Here is a 20,000-nt window from a genome sequence, read left to right as displayed (position 1 = left end):
CACTGTCGGTAGGTGACGGGACCACGTTCGGCCCGCGGACCAGCCGGCGGGGCTCCATAGAAAGCTTACCCGCCTTCGCTGGTTCCCCGGTCGGCCACGAGTGGCGAGAATTCGGCCTCTTCACCTGGAGCGCGGAGCGACTTTTGCCATTTTTTTTTCTAAGTGCCAAGGGCTCTTGCGCCGCGATGCGTCCGCCTCTGCTGGTTCCCCAGTCGGCCACGAGTGGCGAGAATTCGGCCTCTTCACCTGGAGCGCGGAGCGACTTTTGCCATTTTTTTTTCTAAGTGCCAAGGGCTCTTGCGCCGCGATGCGTCCGCCTCTGCTGGTTCCCCAGTCGGCCACGAGTGGCGAGAATTCGGCCTCTTCACCTGGAGCGCGGAGCGACTTTTGCCATTTTTTTTTCTAAGTGCCAAGGGCTCTTGCGCCGCGATGCGTCCGCCTCTGCTGGTTCCCCAGTCGGCCACGAGTGGCGAGAATTCGGCCTCTTCACCTGGAGCGCGGAGCGACTTTTGCCATTTTTTTTTCTAAGTGCCAAGGGCTCTTGCGCCGCGATGCGTCCGCCTCTGCTGGTTCCCCAGTCGGCCACGAGTGGCGAGAAATCGGCCTCTTCACCTGGAGCAAGGAGCGACTTTTGCCAAAATTTTTCTAAGTGCCAAGGGCTCTCGCGCCGCGATGCGTCCGCCTCTGCTGGTTCCCCGGTCGGCCACGAGTGGCGAGAATTCGGCCTCTTCACCCGGAGCGCGGAGCGACTTTTGCCAAAATTTTTCAAAGTGCCAAGGGCTCTTGCGCCGCGATGCGTCCGCCTCTGCTGGTTCCCCGGTCGGCCGCGAGTGGCGAGAATTCGGCCTCTTCACCCGGAGCCCGGAGCGACTTCCACCGATATGATCACATCATGATCCTATAGAGAGTGTCGTATAACATGATGTACAAAATAAATATATAAATATTAACATGACCTATAAACATTAAATATATAAATATAAACATCACCTATAAACATTAAACATATAAATATTAACATCACCTATAAACATTATGAATACAATGTTTATAACCGAATGCTCATTTTGTATTATTTGGCTGTAAATGCGATCATATGTAGTATATATCATGTATTTATCCACGAACCGTTAAAGAGATGTCAAGTCAGGCTACCTTAAGAGAGTCATAGTTACTCCCGCCGTTTACCCGCCTGTGTGCGAGAGGCGGTGTAATTTCTCTCCGTGTCCGCTGGAGGGAGGTATTTCCCCGTTACGACCTCCGGGAAGATCACCGGGACGCGGAGAACGCTTACCCGGGGCGCTGGAAGCCTCCTCGGGCGACAAGAGTTAGGAGGAATGCACCCGGGGAACCGGCTGGAGGTGCTCTGGAAGTCCAGCGGGCCGCGTAAAACGCTTAGCCGGGGCTCTGGAAGCCTCGTTCGGCTTAGAAAGTGAGGAGGAATGCACCCGGGGAACCGGCTGGAGGTGCTCTGGAAGCTCAGCGGGCCGCGTAAAACGTTTAGCCGGGGCTCTGGAAGCCTCGTTCGGCTTAAACAGTGAGGAGGAAAGCAGCCGTGGAACCGGCTGGAGGTGCGGTGGAAGCTCAGCGGGCCGCGTAAAACGCTTAGCCGGGGCTCTGGAAGCCTCGTTCGGCTTAGAAAGTGAGGAGGAATGCACCCGGGGAACCGGCTGGAGGTGCTCTGGAAGCTCAGCGGGCCGCGTAAAACGTTTAGCCGGGGCTCTGGAAGCCTCGTTCGGCTTAAACAGTGAGGAGGAAAGCAGCCGTGGAACCGGCTGGAGGTGCGGTGGAAGCTCAGCGGGCCGCGTAAAACGCTTAGCCGGGGCTCTGGAAGCCTCGTTCGGCTTAGAAAGTGAGGAGGAATGCACCCGGGGAACCGGCTGGAGGTGCTCTGGAAGCTCAGCGGGCCGCGTAAAACGTTTAGCCGGGGCTCTGGAAGCCTCGTTCGGCTTAAACAGTGAGGAGGAAAGCAGCCGTGGAACCGGCTGGAGGTGCGGTGGAAGCTCAGCGGGCCGCGTAAAACGCTTAGCCGGGGCTCTGGAAGCCTCGTTCGGCTTAGAAAGTGAGGAGGAATGCACCCGGGGAACCGGCTGGAGGTGCTCTGGAAGCTCAGCGGGCCGCGTAAAACGTTTAGCCGGGGCTCTGGAAGCCTCGTTCGGCTTAAACAGTGAGGAGGAAAGCAGCCGTGGAACCGGCTGGAGGTGCGGTGGAAGCTCAGCGGGCCGCGTAAAACGCTTAGCCGGGGCTCTGGAAGCCTCGTTCGGCTTAGAAAGTGAGGAGGAATGCACCCGGGGAACCGGCTGGAGGTGCTCTGGAAGCTCAGCGGGCCGCGTAAAACGTTTAGCCGGGGCTCTGGAAGCCTCGTTCGGCTTAAACAGTGAGGAGGAAAGCAGCCGTGGAACCGGCTGGAGGTGCTGTGGAAGTTCAGCGGGCCGCGTAAAACGCTTAGCCGGGGCTCTGGAAGCCTCGTTCGGCTTAAGAAGCGGGGAGGAAAGCACCCGGAGAATGATATTTTGATATGATTTGACTATAAATGCGATCATATGTAGTATATATCACATATTTATCCACGAACCGTTCAAGAAAATGTCAAATGAGCCTAACTTAAGAGAGTGACTGTTACTCCCGCCGTTTGGCCGCTCAAAGTGCCACCGGACGCGCAGCAACGGGTGTGTGCGCTAAGTGCGAGAGGTGGCGTATTTACCCGCCGTGTCCGCTAGAGGGAGGTATTTCCCCGTTACGACCTCCGGGGAGATCAGCGGGACGCGGAGAACGCTTAGCCGGGGCTCTGGAAGCCTCGTTCGGCTTATAAAGTGATGAGGAAAGCACTCGGGGAACCGGCTGGAGGTGCTGTGGAAGTTCAGCGGGCCGCGTAAAACGCTTAGCCGGGGCTCTGGAAGCCTCGTTCGGCTTAGAAAGTGAGGAGGAATGCACCCGGGGAACCGGCTGGAGGTGCTCTGGAAGCTCAGCGGGCCGCGTAAAACGCTTAGCCGGGGTGCTGGAAGTCTCCTCGGGCGTCAAGAGTGAGGAGGAAAGCCCCATGAGAACCGGCTGGAGGTGCTCCGGAAGCTCAGCGGGCCGCGTAAAACGCTTAGCCGGGGCTCTGGAAGCCTCCTCGGGCGTCAAGAGTTAGGAGAAAAAGCACCCCCGAGAACCGGCCGGGTCCTCCACGAACCGCTAAAAAGATGTCGAGTGCCGCTACCTTAAGAGAGTCATAGTTACTCCCGCCGTTTGGCCGAAGGTGTATTTACTCGCCGTGTCCGCTGGAGGGAGGTATTTCCCCGCTCCAACGTCACCGGCGGCTTCCGAACGTCTCCCCGAGCGCTCGGAAGTCCGCGCGGGGGGGAGAAGCGGGCCGTGCGAGGTACCGGGTGGAGCTGGACCGTCACCGGGTCCGCTCGTCGTGCGCGCCGGCCGCTGGAAGTCGAATGAAGCTCCGCGATCTCATCCGCGGAGTGCAGATCCGCTGGGCTGGAGCTATTTTGGGCCACTTGGCGCGCGCGCACGGCCTCCCGGAGGTGCCGGGTGGAGTGCGCGAGCGCACCGGCCGCTGGAAGTCGCATAAAGCTCCGCGATCTCATCCGCGGTGCTTGTAAACAGCCGATCCGGTCGTCTTGGAGCTATTTTCGGCCACTTGGCGCGCGCGCACGGCCTCCCGGAGGTGCCGGGTGGAGTGCGCGAGCGCACCGGCCGCTGGAAGTCGCATAAAGCTCCGCGATCTCATCCGCGGAGCTTGTAAAGTGCAGATCCGCTGGGCTGGAGCTATTTTGGGCCACTTGGCGCGCGCGCACGGCCTCCCGGAGGTGCCGGGTGGAGTGCGCGAGCGCACCGGCCGCTGGAAGTCGGATAAAGCTCAGCGATCTCATCCGCGGAGCTTGTAAAGTGCAGATCCGGTCGGCTTGGAGCTATTTTCGGCCACTTGCGCATGCGCACGGCCTCCCGGAGGTTCCGGGCGGCGTGCGTAAGCGCACCGGCCGCTGGAAGTCGAATAATGCTCCGCGATCTCATCCGCGGAGCTTGTAAAGTGCAGATCCGCTGGGCTGGAGCTATTTTCGGCCACTTGGCCCGCGCGCACGGCCTCCCGGCTGTCCCGGTGGTCCCGGTCGCCTCCGCGGACGGTTAAAAAAATCTCAAGTGAGCCTACCTTAAGAGAGTGACTGTTACTCCCGCCGTTTGGCCGCTCAAAGTGCCATCAGACGCGCAGCAACGCGAGTGTGCGCTAAGTGCGAGAGGTGGCGTATTTACCCTCCGTGTCCGCTAGAGGGAGGTAATTCCCCGTTACAAGCTCCGGGAAGATCACCGGGACGTGGAGAACGCTTAGCCGGGGCTCTGGAAGCCTCGTTCGGCTTAAAAAGTGAGGAGGAAAGCCTCATGGGAACCGGCTGGAGGTGCTGTGGAAGCTCAGCGGGCCGCGTAAAATGCTTAACCGGGGCTCTGGAAGCCTCGTTCGGCTTAAACAGTGAGGAGGAAAGCACCCGGGGAACCGGCTGGAGGTGCTGTGGAAGCTCAGCGGGCCGCGTAAAACGCTTAGCCGGGGCTCTGGAAGCCTCGTTCGGCTTAAACAGTGAGGAGGAAAGCACCCGGGGAACCGGCTGGAGGTGCTGTGGAAGCTCAGCGGGCCGCGTAAAACGCTTAGCCGAGGCTCTGGAAGCCTCGTTCGGCTTAAACAGTGAGGAGGAAAGCACTCGGGGAACCGGCTGGAGGTGCGGTGGAAGCTCAGCGGGCCGCGTAAAACGCTTAGCCGAGGCTCTGGAAGCCTCGTTCGGCTTAAACAGTGAGGAGGAAAGCACTCGGGGAACCGGCTGGAGGTGCTGTGGAAGTTCAGCGGGCCGCGTAAAACGCTTAGCCGGGGCTCTGGAAGCCTCGTTCGGCTTAAGAAGCGGGGAGGAAAGCACCCGGAGAATGATATTTTGATATGATTTGACTATAAATGCGATCATATGTAGTATATATCACATATTTATCCACGAACCGTTCAAGAAAATGTCAAATGAGCCTAACTTAAGAGAGTGACTGTTACTCCCGCCGTTTGGCCGCTCAAAGTGCCACCGGACGCGCAGCAACGGGTGTGTGCGCTAAGTGCGAGAGGTGGCGTATTTACCCGCCGTGTCCGCTGGAGGGAGCTAATTCCCCGTTACAAGCTCCGGGGAGATCACCGGGACGCGTAAAACGCTTAGCCGGGGCTCTGGAAGCCTCGTTCGGCTCAAACAGTGAGGAGGAAAGCACTCGGGGAACCGGCTGGAGGTGCTCCGGAAGCTCAGCGGGCCGCGTAAAACGCTTAGCCGGGGCTCTGGAAGCCTCGTTCGGCTTAAAGAGTGAGGAGGAATGCATCATGAGAACCGGCTGGAGGTGCTGGGGAAGTTCAGCGGGCCGCGTAAAACGCTTAGCCGGGGCTCTGGAAGCCTCGTTCGGCTTATAAAGTGAGGAGGAAAGCAGCCGGGGAACCGGCTGGAGGTGCTCTGGAAGTTCAGCGGACCGCGTAAAACGTTTAGCCGGGGCTCTGGAAGCCTCCTCGGGCGTCAAGAGTTAGGAGGAAAGCATTGTGAGGGCCGGCTGGGGGTGCTCTGGAAGTCCAGCGGGCCGCGTAAAACGCTTAGCCGGGGCTCTGGAAGCCTCGTTCGGCTTAAAGAGTGAGGAGGAAAGTACTGGGGGAACCGGCTGGAGGTGCTGTGGAAGCTCAGTGGGCTGCGTAAAACGCTTAGCCGAGGCTCTGGAAGCCTCCTCGGGCGTCAAGAGTTAGGAGGAAAGCCTCATGAGAACCGGCTGGAGGTGCTGTGGAAGCTCGGCGGGCCGCGTAAAACGCTTAGCCGGGGTGCTGGAAGCCTCCTCGGGCGTCAAGAGTTAGGAGGAAAGCATCATAAGAACCGGCTGGGGGTGCTGTGGAAGTCCAGCGGGCCGCGTAAAACGCTTAGCCGAGGCTCTGGAAGCCTCGTTCGGCTTAAAGAGTGAGGAGGAATGCATCATGAGAACCGGCTGGAGGTGCTGTGGAAGCTCAGCGGGCCGCGTAAAACGCTTATCCGAGGCTCTGGAAGCCTCCTCGGGCTTCAAGAGTGAGGAGGAAAGCACCCGTGGAACCGGCTGGAGGTGCTCTGGAAGCTCAGCGGGCCGCGTAAAACGCTTAGCCGGGGCGCTGGAAGCCTCCTCGGGCGTCAAGAGTGAGGAGGAAATCATCATAAGAACCGGCTGGAGGTGCTGTGGAAGTCCAGCGGGCTGCGTAAAACACTTAGCCGAGGCTCTGGAAGCCTCCTCGGGCGTCAAGAGTTAGGAGGAAAGCCTCATTAGAACCGGCTGGAGGTTCGGTGGAAGCTCAGCGGGCCGCGTAAAACGCTTAGCCGAGGCTCTGGAAGCCTCCTCGGGCGTCAAGAGTGAGGAGCAAAGCCTCATAAGAACCGGCTGGAGGTGCTCCGGAAGCTCAGCGGGCCGCGCAAAACGCTTAGCCGGGGCTCTGGAAGCCTCCTTCGGCTTAGAAAGTGAGGAGGAATGCACCCGGGGAACCGGCTGGAGGTGCGGTGGAAGCTCAGCGGGCCGCGTAAAACGTTTAGCCGGGGCTCTGGAAGCCTCGTTCGGCTTAAACAGTGAGGAGGAAAGCAGCCGTGGAACCGGCTGGAGGTGCGGTGGAAGCTCAGCGGGCCGCGTAAAACGCTTAGCCGGGGCTCTGGAAGCCTCGTTCGGCTTAGAAAGTGAGGAGGAATGCACCCGGGGAACCGGCTGGAGGTGCTCTGGAAGCTCAGCGGGCCGCGTAAAACGTTTAGCCGGGGCTCTGGAAGCCTCGTTCGGCTTAAACAGTGAGGAGGAAAGCAGCCGTGGAACCGGCTGGAGGTGCGGTGGAAGCTCAGCGGGCCGCGTAAAACGCTTAGCCGGGGCTCTGGAAGCCTCGTTCGGCTTAAACAGTGAGGAGGAAAGCACCCGGGGAACCGGCTGGAGGTGCTGCGGAAGCTCAGCGGGCCGCGTAAAACGCTTAGCCGGGGCTCTGGAAGCCTCCTCGGGGGTCAAGAGTTAGGAGAAAAAGCACCCCCGAGAACCGGCCGGGTCCTCCACGAACCGTGAAAAAGATGTCGAGTGCCGCTACCTTAAGAGAGTCATAGTTACTCCCGCCGTTTGGCCGAAGGTGTATTTACTCGCCGTGTCCGCTGGAGGGAGGTATTTCCCCGCTCCAACGTCACCGGCGGCTTCCGAACGTCTCCCCGAGCGCTCGGAAGTCCGCGCGGGGGGGAGAAGCGGGCCGTGCGAGGTACCGGGTGGAGCTGGACCGTCACCGGGTCCGCTCGTCGTGCGCGCCGGCCGCTGGAAGTCGAATAAAGCTCCGCGATCTCATCCGCGGAGCTTGTAAACAGCCGATCCGCTGGGCTGGAGCTATTTTGGGCCACTTGGCGCGCGCGCACGGCCTCCCGGATGGTGCCGGGTGGAGTGCGCGAGCGCACCGGCCGCTGGAAGTCGCATAAAGCTCCGCGATCTCATCCGCGGTGCTTGTAAACAGCCGATCCGGTCGTCTTGGAGCTATTTTCGGCCACTTGGCGCGCGCGCACGGCCTCCCGGAGGTGCCGGGTGGAGTGCGCGAGCGCACCGGCCGCTGGAAGTCGAATGAAGCTCCGCGATCTCATCCGCGGAGCTCGTAAAGTGCAGATCCGGTCGGCTAGGAGCTATTTTCGGCCACTTGCGCATGCGCACGGCCTCCCGGAGGTTCCGGGCGGCGTGCGTAAGCGCACGGGCCGCTGGAAGTCGAATAATGCTCCGCAATCTCATCCGCGGTGCTTGCAACTAGCCGATCCGGTCGGCCTGGAGCTATTTTCGGCCACTTGGCCCGCGCGCACGGCCTCCCGGCTGTCCCGGTGGTCCCGGTCGCCTCCGCGGACGGTTAAAAAAATCTCAAGTGAGCCTACCATAAGAGAGTGACAGTTACTCCCGCCGTTTGGCCGCTCAGAGTGCCACCGGACGCGCAGCAACGGGTGTGTGCGCTAAGTGCGAGAGGTGGCGTATTTACCCGCCGTGTCCGCTAGAGGGAGGTATTTCCCCGTTACAAGCTCCGGGAAGATCAGCGGGACGCGGAGAACGCTTAGCCGGGGTGCTGGAAGCCTCCTCGGGCGTCAATAGTTGGGAAGAAAGCACCCCGAGGACCGGCCGGAGCTCCTCCGGAGGCTCGGCGGGCCGCGGAGAACGCTTAGCCGGGGTGCTGGAAGCCTGCGCCGGCTAAAGATGTGAGGAGGAAAGCACCCGGAGAAGCGGCTGGAAGTGCTGTGGAAGCTCAGCGGGCCGCGTAAAACGCTCAGCCGGGGTGCTGGAAGCCTGGACCGGCTTAAGAAGCCAGGAGGAAAGCACCCGGAGAATGATATTTTTATATGATTTGACTGTAAATGCGATCATATGTAGTATATATCATATATTTATCCACAAACCGTTCAAAAAAATCTCAAGTGAGCCTACCATAAGAGAGTGACAGTTACTCCCGCATTTTGACCGCTCAAAGTGCCATCAGACGCGCAGCAACGCGAGTGTGCGCTAAGTGCGAGAGGTGGCGTATTTACCCGCCGTGTCCGCTGGAGGGAGCTAATTCCCCGTTACAAGCTCCGGGGAGATCACCGGGACGCGTAAAACGCTTAGCCGAGGCTCTGGAAGCCTCGTTCGGCTTAAACAGTGAGGAGGAAAGCACTCGGGGAACCGGCTGGAGGTGCGGTGGAAGTTCAGCGGGCCGCGTAAAACGCTTAGCCGGGGCTCCTGAAGCCTCGTTCGGCTTATAAAGTGAGGAGTGAAGCACCCGGACAACCGGCTGGAAGTGCTGTGGAGGCTCGGCGGGCCACGTAAAACGCTTAGCCGGGGCTCTGGAAGCCTCGTTCGGCTTAAAGAGTGAGGAGGAATGCATCATGAGAACCGGCTGGAAGTGCTGTGGAGGCTCGGCGGGCCGCGTAAAATGCTTAGCCGGGGCTCTGGAAGCCTCGTTCGGCTTAAAGAGTGAGGAGGAATGCACCATGAAGACCGGCTGGAGGTCTTCTGGAAGCACAGCGGGCCGTGTAAGACGCTTAGCCGGGGTGCTGGAAGCCTGGCCCGGCTGGGAGAGTGAGGAGGAAAGCACCATGAGGACCGTCTGGAGGTCTTCTGGAAGCACAGCGGGCCGTGTAAGACGCTTAGCCGGGGTGCTGGAAGCCTGGGCCGCCTGGGAGAGTGAGGAGGAAAGTACCATGAGGACCGTCTGGAGGTCTTCTGGAAGCACAGCGGGCCGTGGAGAACGCTTAGCCGGGGTGCTGGAAGTCGAGTAAGGCTCAGCCATCTCGTCCAAGGTGCTTATAAAGTGCATGTCCGCTCGGCTGGAGGTATTTCCGGCCACCCGGCGCGTGTGCACGGCCTCTGGGTGGCTCCGGGCCGGCTAGAATTCCGGACCGCGATCGGTAACTCGCGGGACCCTAAATGGCCCGCGGACCAGCCGGCGGGACCTCGGTGACCACCCATCCGCCTCGCGGTGGTCCCTGGCCGGCTAGAATTCCGGACCGCGATCGGTAACTCGCGGGACCCTAAATGGCCCGCGGACCATCCGGCGGGACCTCGGTGACCACCCATCCGCCTTCGCTGGTTCCCAAGTCGGCTAGAATTCCGGACCGCGATCGCTAACTCGCGGGACCCTAAATGGCCCGCGGACCAGCCGGCGGGACCCACTTGACTTCCTATCCGCCTTCGCTGGTTCCCAAGTCGGCTAGAATTCCGGACCGCGATCGCTAACTCGCGGGACCCTAAATGGCCCGCGGACCAGCCGGCGGGACCCACTTGACTTCCTATCCGCCTTCGCTGGTTCCCAAGTCGGCTAGAATTCCGGACCGCGATCGCTAACTCGCGGGACCCTAAATGGCCCGCGGACCATCCGGCGGGACCTCGGTGACCACCCATCCGCCTTCGCTGGTTCCCAAGTCGGCTAGAATTCCGGACCGCGATCGCTAACTCGCGGGACCGCAATTGGCCCGCGGACCAGCCGGCGGGACCCACTCCACTTCCTATCCGCATTCGCTGGTTCCCAAGTCGGCTAGAATTCCGGACCGCGATCGCTAACTCGCGGGACCGCAATTGGCCCGCGGACCAGCCGGCGGGACCCACTCCACTTCCTATCCGCCTTCGCTGGTTCCCAAGTCGGCCACAAATTACGATTATTCGGCCTCTCGCTCTGGAAGTGCCATCGGCACTTGCTCGGAAAAGTGTCCGCCTCTTCTGGTTCCCTAGGTCGGCCGCCAAAAGCGAAAAATCGGCCTCTACCCCGTTTGGGTACCAGGGGTAGGGTGCAGTACCAACTTTGGTCTTCAGGTGCGCCAGAGCGCGATGGTTGGTCCCACTAGTCAGCGTACTCATCGACGGTTTACTCCCCTTTCGCAAAATATAGTCGTCACGTATGTGCAGGACTGTTTATTTTTATTTTGAAAAATTTTCTAAGTGCCAGCGGACGCTGGCACACGACGTGTCCGAGCCACGATGGTGCCCAGGCCGGACAGCGACGGCGAAAAAGCCGATTCTGGAAGTTTCGAATATGCCAACGGCAAAAGCGGCGTGATGTGTCCGCCTCGGCTGGTTCTCCGGTCGGCCAGAAAAAGTGAAAATTCGGCCTCTCGCTCTGGAGGTCCGACGAACTTTGGCGAATATTTTCTAAGTGCCAACGGGTGTTACACCGTAATGTGTCCGACGCGGCTGGTTCCTCCGGTCGGCCAGAAAAAGTGAAAATTCGGCCTCTTCGCCTGGAAGTCCGGCCGACTTGGGCGAATATTTTCTAAGTGCCAACGGGTGTTGCGCCGAAATGTGTCCGACTCGGCTGGTTCCCCGAGTCGGCCCGAACGAGCGAAAATTCGGCCTCTTCGCCTGGAAGTCCGACGAACTTTGGCGAATATTTTCTAAGTGCCAACGGGTGTTCGGCCGTAATGTGTCCGACTCGGCTGGTTCCCCGAGTCGGCCCGAACGAGCGAAAATTCGGCCTCTTGCTCTGGAAGTCCTGCCAACTTGAGCGAATATTTTCTAAGTGCCAACGGGTCTTGCCCGGAAAAGTGTCCGACTCGGCTGGTTCCCCGAGTCGGCCCGAACGAGTGAAAATTCGGCCTCTTGCTCTGGAAGTCCTGCCAACTTGAGCGAATATTTTCTAAGTGCCATCGGGTCTTGCCCGGAAAAGTGTCCGACTCGTCTGGTTCCCCGAGTCGGCCCGAACGAGCGAAAATTCGGCCTCTTGCTCTGGAAGTCCTGCCAACTTGAGCGAATATTTTCTAAGTGCCATCGGGTCTTGCCCGGAAAAGTGTCCGACTCGGCTGGTTCCCCGAGTCGGCCCGAACGAGCGAAAATTCGGCCTCTTGCTCTGGAAGTCCTGCCAACTTGAGCGAATATTTTCTAAGTGCCATCGGGTCTTGCCCGGAAAAGTGTCCGACTCGGCTGGTTCCCTAGTTCGGCCACATAATGTGAAAATTCGGCCTCTTGCTCTGGAAGTCCTGCCAACTTGAGCGAATATTTTCTAAGTGCCATCGGGTCTTGCCCGGAAAAGTGTCCGACTCGGCTGGTTCCCCGAGTCGGCCCGAACGAGCGAAAATTCGGCCTCTTGCTCTGGAAGTCCTGCCAACTTGAGCGAATATTTTCTAAGTGCCATCGGGTCTTGCCCGGAAAAGTGTCCGACTCGGCTGGTTCCCCGAGTCGGCCCGAACGAGCGAAAATTCGGCCTCTTGCTCTGGAAGTCCTGCCAACTTGAGCGAATATTTTCTAAGTGCCATCGGGTCTTGCCCGGAAAAGTGTCCGACTCGGCTGGTTCCCTAGTTCGGCCACATAATGTGAAAATTCGGCCTCTTGCTCTGGAAGTCCTGCCAACTTGAGCGAATATTTTCTAAGTGCCATCGGGTCTTGCCCGGAAAAGTGTCCGACTCGGCTGGTTCCCCGAGTCGGCCCGAACGAGCGAAAATTCGGCCTCTTGCTCTGGAAGTCCTGCCAACTTGAGCGAATATTTTCTAAGTGCCATCGGGTCTTGCCCGGAAAAGTGTCCGACTCGGCTGGTTCCCTAGTTCGGCCACATAATGTGAAAATTCGGCCTCTTGCTCTGGAAGTCCTGCCAACTTGAGCGAATATTTTCTAAGTGCCATCGGGTCTTGCCCGGAAAAGTGTCCGACTCGTCTGGTTCCCCGAGTCGGCCCGAACGAGCGAAAATTCGGCCTCTTGCTCTGGAAGTCCTGCCAACTTGAGTGAATATTTTCTAAGTGCCATCGGGTCTTGCCCGGAAAAGTGTCCGACTCGGCTGGTTCCCTAGTTCGGCCACATAATGTGAAAATTCGGCCTCTTGCTCTGGAAGTCCTGCCAACTTGAGCGAATATTTTCTAAGTGCCATCGGGTCTTGCCCGGAAAAGTGTCCGACTCGTCCGGTTCCCTAGTTCGGCCACATAATGTGAAAATTCGGCCTCTTGCTCTGGAAGTCCTGCCAACTTGGGCGAATATTTTCTAAGTGCCATCGGGTCTTGCCCGGAAAAGTGTCCGACTCGGCTGGTTCCCCGAGTCGGCCCGAACGAGCGAAAATTCGGCCTCTTGCTCTGGAAGTCCTGCCAACTTGAGCGAATATTTTCTAAGTGCCATCGGGTCTTGCCCGGAAAAGTGTCCGACTCGGCTGGTTCCCTAGTTCGGCCACATAATGTGAAAATTCGGCCTCTTGCTCTGGAAGTCCTGCCAACTTGGGCGAATATTTTCTAAGTGCCATCGGGTCTTGCCCGGAAAAGTGTCCGACTCGGCTGGTTCCCCAGTTCGGCCACATAATGTGAAAATTCGGCCTCTTGCTCTGGAAGTCCTGCCAACTTGAGCGAATATTTTCTAAGTGCCATCGGGTCTCTCCCGGAAAAGTGTCCGACCCGTCCGGTTCCCTAGTTCGGCCACATAATGTGAAAATTCGGCCTCTTGCTCTGGAAGTCCTGCCAACTTGGGCGAATATTTTCTAAGTGCCATCGGGTCTCTCCCGGAAAAGTGTCCGACTCGTCCGGTTCCCTAGTTCGGCCACATAATGTGAAAATTCGGCCTCTTGCTCTGGAAGTCCTGCCAACTTGAGCGAAAATTTTCAAAGTGCCATCGGGTCTCTCCCGGAAAAGTGTCCGACTCGTCCGGTTCCCTAGTTCGGCCACATAATGTGAAAATTCGGCCTCTTGCTCTGGAAGTCCGACGAACTTTGGCGAATATTTTCTAAGTGCCATCGGGTCTCTCCCGGAAAAGTGTCCGCCTCGTCCGGTTCCCTAGTTCGGCCACGGAATGTGAAAATTCGGCCTCTCTGAGGTACCAGGGGTACGCATTTAGGTACCAGGGGTAGTCGCTGAGGTACCAGGGGTATGCATTTAGGTACCAGGGGAGACCACTACGGTCTGTTGGTCCCCCTAGTTAGTGTACTCATCGGTTTACTCCCCTTTCGCAAAATATAGTCGGCACGTATGTGCACGACTGTTTATTTTTATTTTGAAAAATGTTCTAAGTGCCAACGGAAGCTGGCACACGAACTGTCCGAGCCACGATGGTGCCCAGGCCGGACAGCGACGGCGAAAAAGCCGATGTGTGTTTGATGGAAGTTTCGAATATTTTCAAAGTGCCAACGGCACTTGCGGGGTGATGTGTCCGCCTCGTCTGGTTCCCCAGGTCGGCCAGAACAAGTGAAAATTCGGCCTCTTCTCCTGGAAGTCCGGCCAAGTTTGGCGAATATTTTCAAAGTGCCAACGGCACTTGCGGGGCGATGTGTCCGCCTCGTCTGGTTCCCCAGGTCGGCCAGAAAAAGTGAAAATTCGGCCTCTTCTCCTGGAAGTCCGGCCAAGTTTGGCGAATATTTTCTAAGTGCCAACGACTCAACCAGCCTAAAGTGTCCGCCTCGGCTGGTTCCCCATAACGGCCAGAACAAGTGAAAATTCGGCCTCTTCTCCTGGAAGTCCGGCCAAGTTTGGCGAATATTTTCAAAGTGCCAACGACTCAACCAGCGTAAAGTGTCCGCCTCGGCTGGTTCCCCATAACGGCCAGAACAAGTGAAAATTCGGCCTCTTCTCCTGGAAGTCAAGCCAAGTTTGGCGAATATTTTCTAAGTGCCAACGACCCAACCAGCGTAAAGTGTCCGCCTCGGCTGGTTCCCCATAACGGCCACAACAAGTGAAAATTCGGCCTCTTCTCCTGGAAGTCTGGCCAAGTTTGGCGAATATTTTCTAAGTGCCAACGACTCAACCAGCGCAAAGTGTCCGCCTCGGCTGGTTCCCCATAACGGCCAGAACAAGTGAAAATTCGGCTTCTTCTCCTGGAAGTCAAGCCAAGTTTGGCAAATATTTTCTAAGTGCCAACGACTCAACCAGCGTAAAGTGTCCGCCTCGGCTGGTTCCCCAGGTCGGGTACCACAAGTGAAAATTCGGCCTCTTCTCCTGGAAGTCTGGCCAAGTTTGGCAAATATTTTCTAAGTGCCAACGACTCGACCAGCGTAAAGTGTCCGCCTCGGCTGGTTCCCCATAACGGCCACCACAAGTGAAAATTCGGCCTCTTCTCCTGGAAGTCAAGCCAAGTTTGGCGAATATTTTCTAAGTGCCAACGACTCAACCAGCGTAAAGTGTCCGCCTCGGCTGGTTCCCCAGGTCGGGTACCACAAGTGAAAATTCGGCCTCTTCTCCTGGAAGTCTGGCCAAGTTTGGCGAATATTTTCTAAGTGCCAACGACTCGACCAGCGTAAAGTGTCCGCCTCGGCTGGTTCCCCATAACGGCCAGAACAAGTGAAAATTCGGCCTCTTCTCCTGGAAGTCTGGCCAAGTTTGGCGAATATTTTCTAAGTGCCAACGACTCGACCAGCGTAAAGTGTCCGCCTCGGCTGGTTCCCCATAACGGCCAGAACAAGTGAAAATTCGGCCTCTTCTCCTGGAAGTCTGGCCAAGTTTGGCGAATATTTTCTAAGTGCCAACGACTCGACCAGCGTAAAGTGTCTGCTTCGGCTGGTTCCCCATAACGGCCACCAAAAGTGAAAATTCGGCCTCTTCTCCTGGAAGTCAAGCCAAGTTTGGCAAATATTTTCTAAGTGCCAACGACTCAACCAGCGTAAAGTGTCCGCCTCGGCTGGTTCCCCATAACGGCCATGAAAAGTGAAAATTCGGCCTCTTCTCCTGGAAGTCCTGCCAAGTTTGGCGAATATTTTCTAAGTGCCAACGACTCAACCAGCGTAAAGTGTCCGCCTCGGCTGGTTCCCCAGGTCGGCCACCAAAAGTGAAAATTCGGCCTCTTCTCCTGGAAGTCAAGCCAAGTTTGGCAAATATTTTCTAAGTGCCAACGGCTCTTGAGCCGAAAAGTGTCCGCCTCGGCTGGTTCCCCAGGTCGGCCACAAAAAGTGAAAATTCGGCCTCTTCTCCTGGAAGTCAAGCCAAGTTTGGCAAATATTTTCTAAGTGCCAACGACTCAACCAGCCTAAAGTGTCCGCCTCGGCTGGTTCCCCATAACGGCCAGAACAAGTGAAAATTCGGCCTCTTCTCCTGGAAGTCTGGCCAAGTTTGGCGAATATTTTCTAAGTGCCAACGACCCAACCAGCGTAAAGTGTCCGCCTCGTCTGGTTCCCCAGGTCGGCCAGAACAAGTGAAAATTCGGCCTCTTCTCCTGGAAGTCCGGCCAAGTTTGGCAAATATTTTCAAAGTGCCAACGGCACTTGCGGGGTGATGTGTCCGCCTCGTCTGGTTCCCCAGGTCGGCCAGAAAAAGCGAAAATTCGGCCTCTTCTCCTGGAAGTCCGGCCAAGTTTGGCGAATATTTTCAAAGTGCCAACGGCACTTGCGGGGTGATGTGTCCGCCTCGTCTGGTTCCCCAGGTCGGCCAGAACAAGTGAAAATTCGGCCTCTTCTCCTGGAAGTCTGGCCAAGTTTGGCGAATATTTTCGAAGTGCCAACGGCACTTGCGGGGTGATGTGTCCGCCTCGTCTGGTTCCCCAGGTCGGCCAGAAAAAGTGAAAATTCGGCCTCTTCTCCTGGAAGTCCGGCCAAGTTTGGCGAATATTTTCAAAGTGCCAACGGCACTTGCGGGGTGATGTGTCCGCCTCGTCTGGTTCCCCAGGTCGGCCAGAACAAGTGAAAATTCGGCCTCTTCTCCTGGAAGTCTGGCCAAGTTTGGCGAATATTTTCTAAGTGCCAACGACTCAACCAGCGTAAAGTGTCCGCCTCGGCTGGTTCCCCATAACGGCCATGAAAAGTGAAAATTCGGCCTCTTCTCCTGGAAGTCAAGCCAAGTTTGGCGAATATTTTCTAAGTGCCAACGACTCAACCAGCGCAAAGTGTCCGCCTCGGCTGGTTCCCCATAACGGCCAGAACAAGTGAAAATTCGGCCTCTTCTCCTGGAAGTCAAGCCAAGTTTGGCAAATATTTTCTAAGTGCCAACGACTCAACCAGCCTAAAGTGTCCGCCTCGGCTGGTTCCCCAGGTCGGGTACCACAAGTGAAAATTCGGCCTCTTCTCCTGGAAGTCTGGCCAAGTTTGGCGAATATTTTCTAAGTGCCAACGACTCAACCAGCCTGAAGTGTCCGCCTCGGCTGGTTCCCCATAACGGCCACCAAAAGTGAAAATTCGGCCTCTTCTCCTGGAAGTCAAGCCAAGTTTGGCAAATATTTTCTAAGTGCCAACGACTCAACCAGCCTAAAGTGTCCGCCTCGGCTGGTTCCCCAGGTCGGGTACCACAAGTGAAAATTCGGCCTCTTCTCCTGGAAGTCTGGCCAAGTTTGGCGAATATTTTCTAAGTGCCAACGACTCAACCAGCTAAAGTGTCCGCCTCGGCTGGTTCCCCATAACGGCCACCAAAAGTGAAAATTCGGCCTCTTCTCCTGGAAGTCAAGCCAAGTTTGGCAAATATTTTCTAAGTGCCAACGACTCAACCAGCGCAAAGTGTCCGCCTCGGCTGGTTCCCCATAACGGCCATGAAAAGTGAAAATTCGGCCTCTTCTCCTGGAAGTCAAGCCAAGTTTGGCAAATATTTTCTAAGTGCCAACGACTCAACCAGCGTAAAGTGTCCGCCTCGGCTGGTTCCCCAGGTCGGCCACCAAAAGTGAAAATTCGGCCTCTTCTCCTGGAAGTCAAGCCAAGTTTGGCAAATATTTTCTAAGTGCCAACGACTCAACAGCCGTAAAGTGTCCGCCTCGTCTGGTTCCCCAGGTCGGCCACCAAAAGTGAAAATTCGGCCTCTTCTCCTGGAAGTCAAGCCAAGTTTGGCGAATATTTTCTAAGTGCCAACGACTCAACAGCCGTAAAGTGTCCGCCTCGGCTGGTTCCCCATAACGGCCACCAAAAGTGAAAATTCGGCCTCTTCTCCTGGAAGTCCTGCCAACTTGTGCGAATTTTTTCTAAGTGCCAACGGCTCCTGAGCCGAAAAGTGTCCGCCTCGGCTGGTTCCCGCGGTCGGCCGCCGAAAGCGAAAATTCGGCCTCTGGCCCCGGAAGTCCTGCCAACTTGTGCGAATTTTTTCTAAGTGCCAACGGCTCTTGAGCCGAAAAGTGTCCGCCTCGGCTGGTTCCCGCGGTCGGCCGCCGAAAGCGAAAATTCGGCCTCTCCCTCTTTAGGTACCAGGGGTTGGGGTACCAGGGGTAGGGTGCAGTACCAACTTTGGTCTTCAGGTGCGCCAGAGTACGATGGTTGGTCCCACTAGTCAGCGTACTCATCAACGATTTACTCCCCTTTCGCAAAATATAGTCAGAACGAGCATGGGGGGCGCGGAATTGACGGTAAAGAACGGCGAAGAGTCGAGCGCTGGTTTAACCGCCAGCATCGCCCCCTGCTCGGCCACCCAGGCAGGGTTGCACGGCAAAGCACCCTGGAAGGCACACAGAGAGAGAGAGAAAAATTTTCTAAGTGCCTCTCTTGACGAAAAATTTCTAAGTGCCTCTCTTGACGAAAAATGTCTAAGTGCCTCTCTTGACGAAAAATGTCTAAGTGCCACAGCGCTCGAAAATTTCCTAAGTGCGAGCACGGCTGTGAAATATTCAAAGTACAAGGAACGCTGGCAGAATCTCTCGACGGCCGTCTGCTCCCGGCGGCCGCCGTGAAGTCTCCCCTCCCGGGGACGGCTGTCTGCTCCCGGCAGCCGTCCTTAACCCCCTCCCCACACGTTGGCCGAACACCAGCCGAGGGCGAAAGGCTCGCGGTGTGGAAGGATCGTGGCCACGGCTAATCTAGCGATGCCCGCGTTGGACGGTCACACCGCACGACAGAGCGGGGCCTGCATCCGGCGCGAGGCGGCCTTCAGGCACGTGGTTCGAGACGACCTCACCCGCCCTAGCCCGGAGCGGAAAGACTTTTACAAGTCCAAGGAACACTGGCAGAATGGGAGGACCGGCCGCCTCCTTAAACACAGGCCGGAGAGATGGAGCGGGATCAGCGGCCCGCGCGTTGAGCGAACACCGGCCGAGGGCGAAAGGCTCGCGGTGTGGAAGGATCGTGGCCACGGCTAATCTAGCGATGCCCGCGTTGGACGGTCACACCGCACGACAGAGCGGGGCCTGCATCCGGCGCGAGGCGGCCTTCAGGCACGTGGTTCGAGACGACCTCACCCGCCCTAGCCCAGAGCGGAAAGACTTTTCAAAGTCCAAGGAACACACTGGCAGAATCTCTCGACGGCCGTCTGCTCCCGGCGGCCGCCGTGAAGTCTCCCCTCCCGGGGACGGCTGTCTGCTCCCGGCAGCCGTCCACAACCCCCTCCCCACACGTTGGCCGAACATCAGCCGAGGGCGAAAGGCTCGCGGTGTGGAAGGATCGTGGCCACGGCTAATCTAGCGATGCCCGCGTTGGACGGTCACACCGCACGACAGAGCGGGGCCTGCATCCGGCGCGAGGCGGCCTTCAGGCACGTGGTTCGAGACGACCTCACCCGCCCTAGCCCGGAGCGGAAAGACTTTTACAAGTCCAAGGAACACTGGCAGAATGGGAGGACCGGCCGCCTCCTTAAACACAGGCCGGAGAGATGGAGCGGGATCAGCGGCCCGCGCGTTGAGCGAACACCGGCCGAGGGCGAAAGGCTCGCGGTGTGGAAGGATCGTGGCCACGGCTAATCTAGCGATGCCCGCGTTGGACGGTCACACCGCACGACAGAGCGGGGCCTGCATCCGGCGCGAGGCGGCCTTCAGGAACGTGGTTCGAGACGACCTCACCCGCCCTAGCCCAGAGCGGAAAGACTTTTCAAAGTCCAAGGAACACACTGGCAGAATCTCTCGACGGCCGTCTGCTCCCGGCGGCCGCCGTGAAGTCTCCCCTCCCGGGGACGGCTGTCTGCTCCCGGCAGCCGTCCACAACCCCCTCCCCACACGTTGGCCGAACATCAGCCGAGGGCGAAAGGCTCGCGGTGTGGAAGGATCGTGGCCACGGCTAATCTAGCGATGCCCGCGTTGGACGGTCACACCGCACGACAGAGCGGGGCCTGCATCCGGCGCGAGGCGGCCTTCAGGCACGTGGTTCGAGACGACCTCACCCGCCCTAGCCCGGAGCGGAAAGACTTTTACAAGTCCAAGGAACACTGGCAGAATGGGAGGACCGGCCGCCTCCTTAAACACAGGCCGGAGCGACCGAGCGGGATCAGCGGCCCGCGCAGAGGGTCTTTGAAATGTACAAAGTCCTAGGGACAATGGCAGAATCGCTCGACGGCCGTCTGCTCCCGGCGGCCGCGGTGGAAGGACTGTACACCCCACCCGGGGACGGCTGTCTGCTCCCGGCAGCCGTCCTTCCCCCCCACCCCACACGTTGACCGACACCGGCCGAGGGCGAAAGGCTCGCGGTGTGGAAGGATCGTGGCCACGGCTAATCTAGCGATGCCCGCGTTGGACGGTCACACCGCACGACAGAGCGGGGCCTGCATCCGGCGCGAGGCGGCCTTCAGGCACGTGGTTCGAGACGACCTCACCCGCCCTAGCCCGGAGCGAAAAGACTTTGAAATATTCAAAGTCCAAGGAACACTGGCAGAATGGGAGGACCGGCCGCCTCCTTAAACACAGGCCGGAGCGACCGAGCGGGATCAGCGGCCCGCGCGGAGGGTCTTTAAAATGTACAAAGTCCTAGG

The sequence above is a fragment of the Syngnathus floridae genome, unplaced genomic scaffold (genome assembly GCF_059516105.1).
Source record: "Syngnathus floridae isolate MCC-2025c unplaced genomic scaffold, RoL_Sflo_1.0 HiC_scaffold_28, whole genome shotgun sequence".
In the NCBI taxonomy this organism is placed as follows: domain Eukaryota; kingdom Metazoa; phylum Chordata; class Actinopteri; order Syngnathiformes; family Syngnathidae; genus Syngnathus; species Syngnathus floridae.
Note: the sequence above shows the minus strand (reverse complement) of the source record.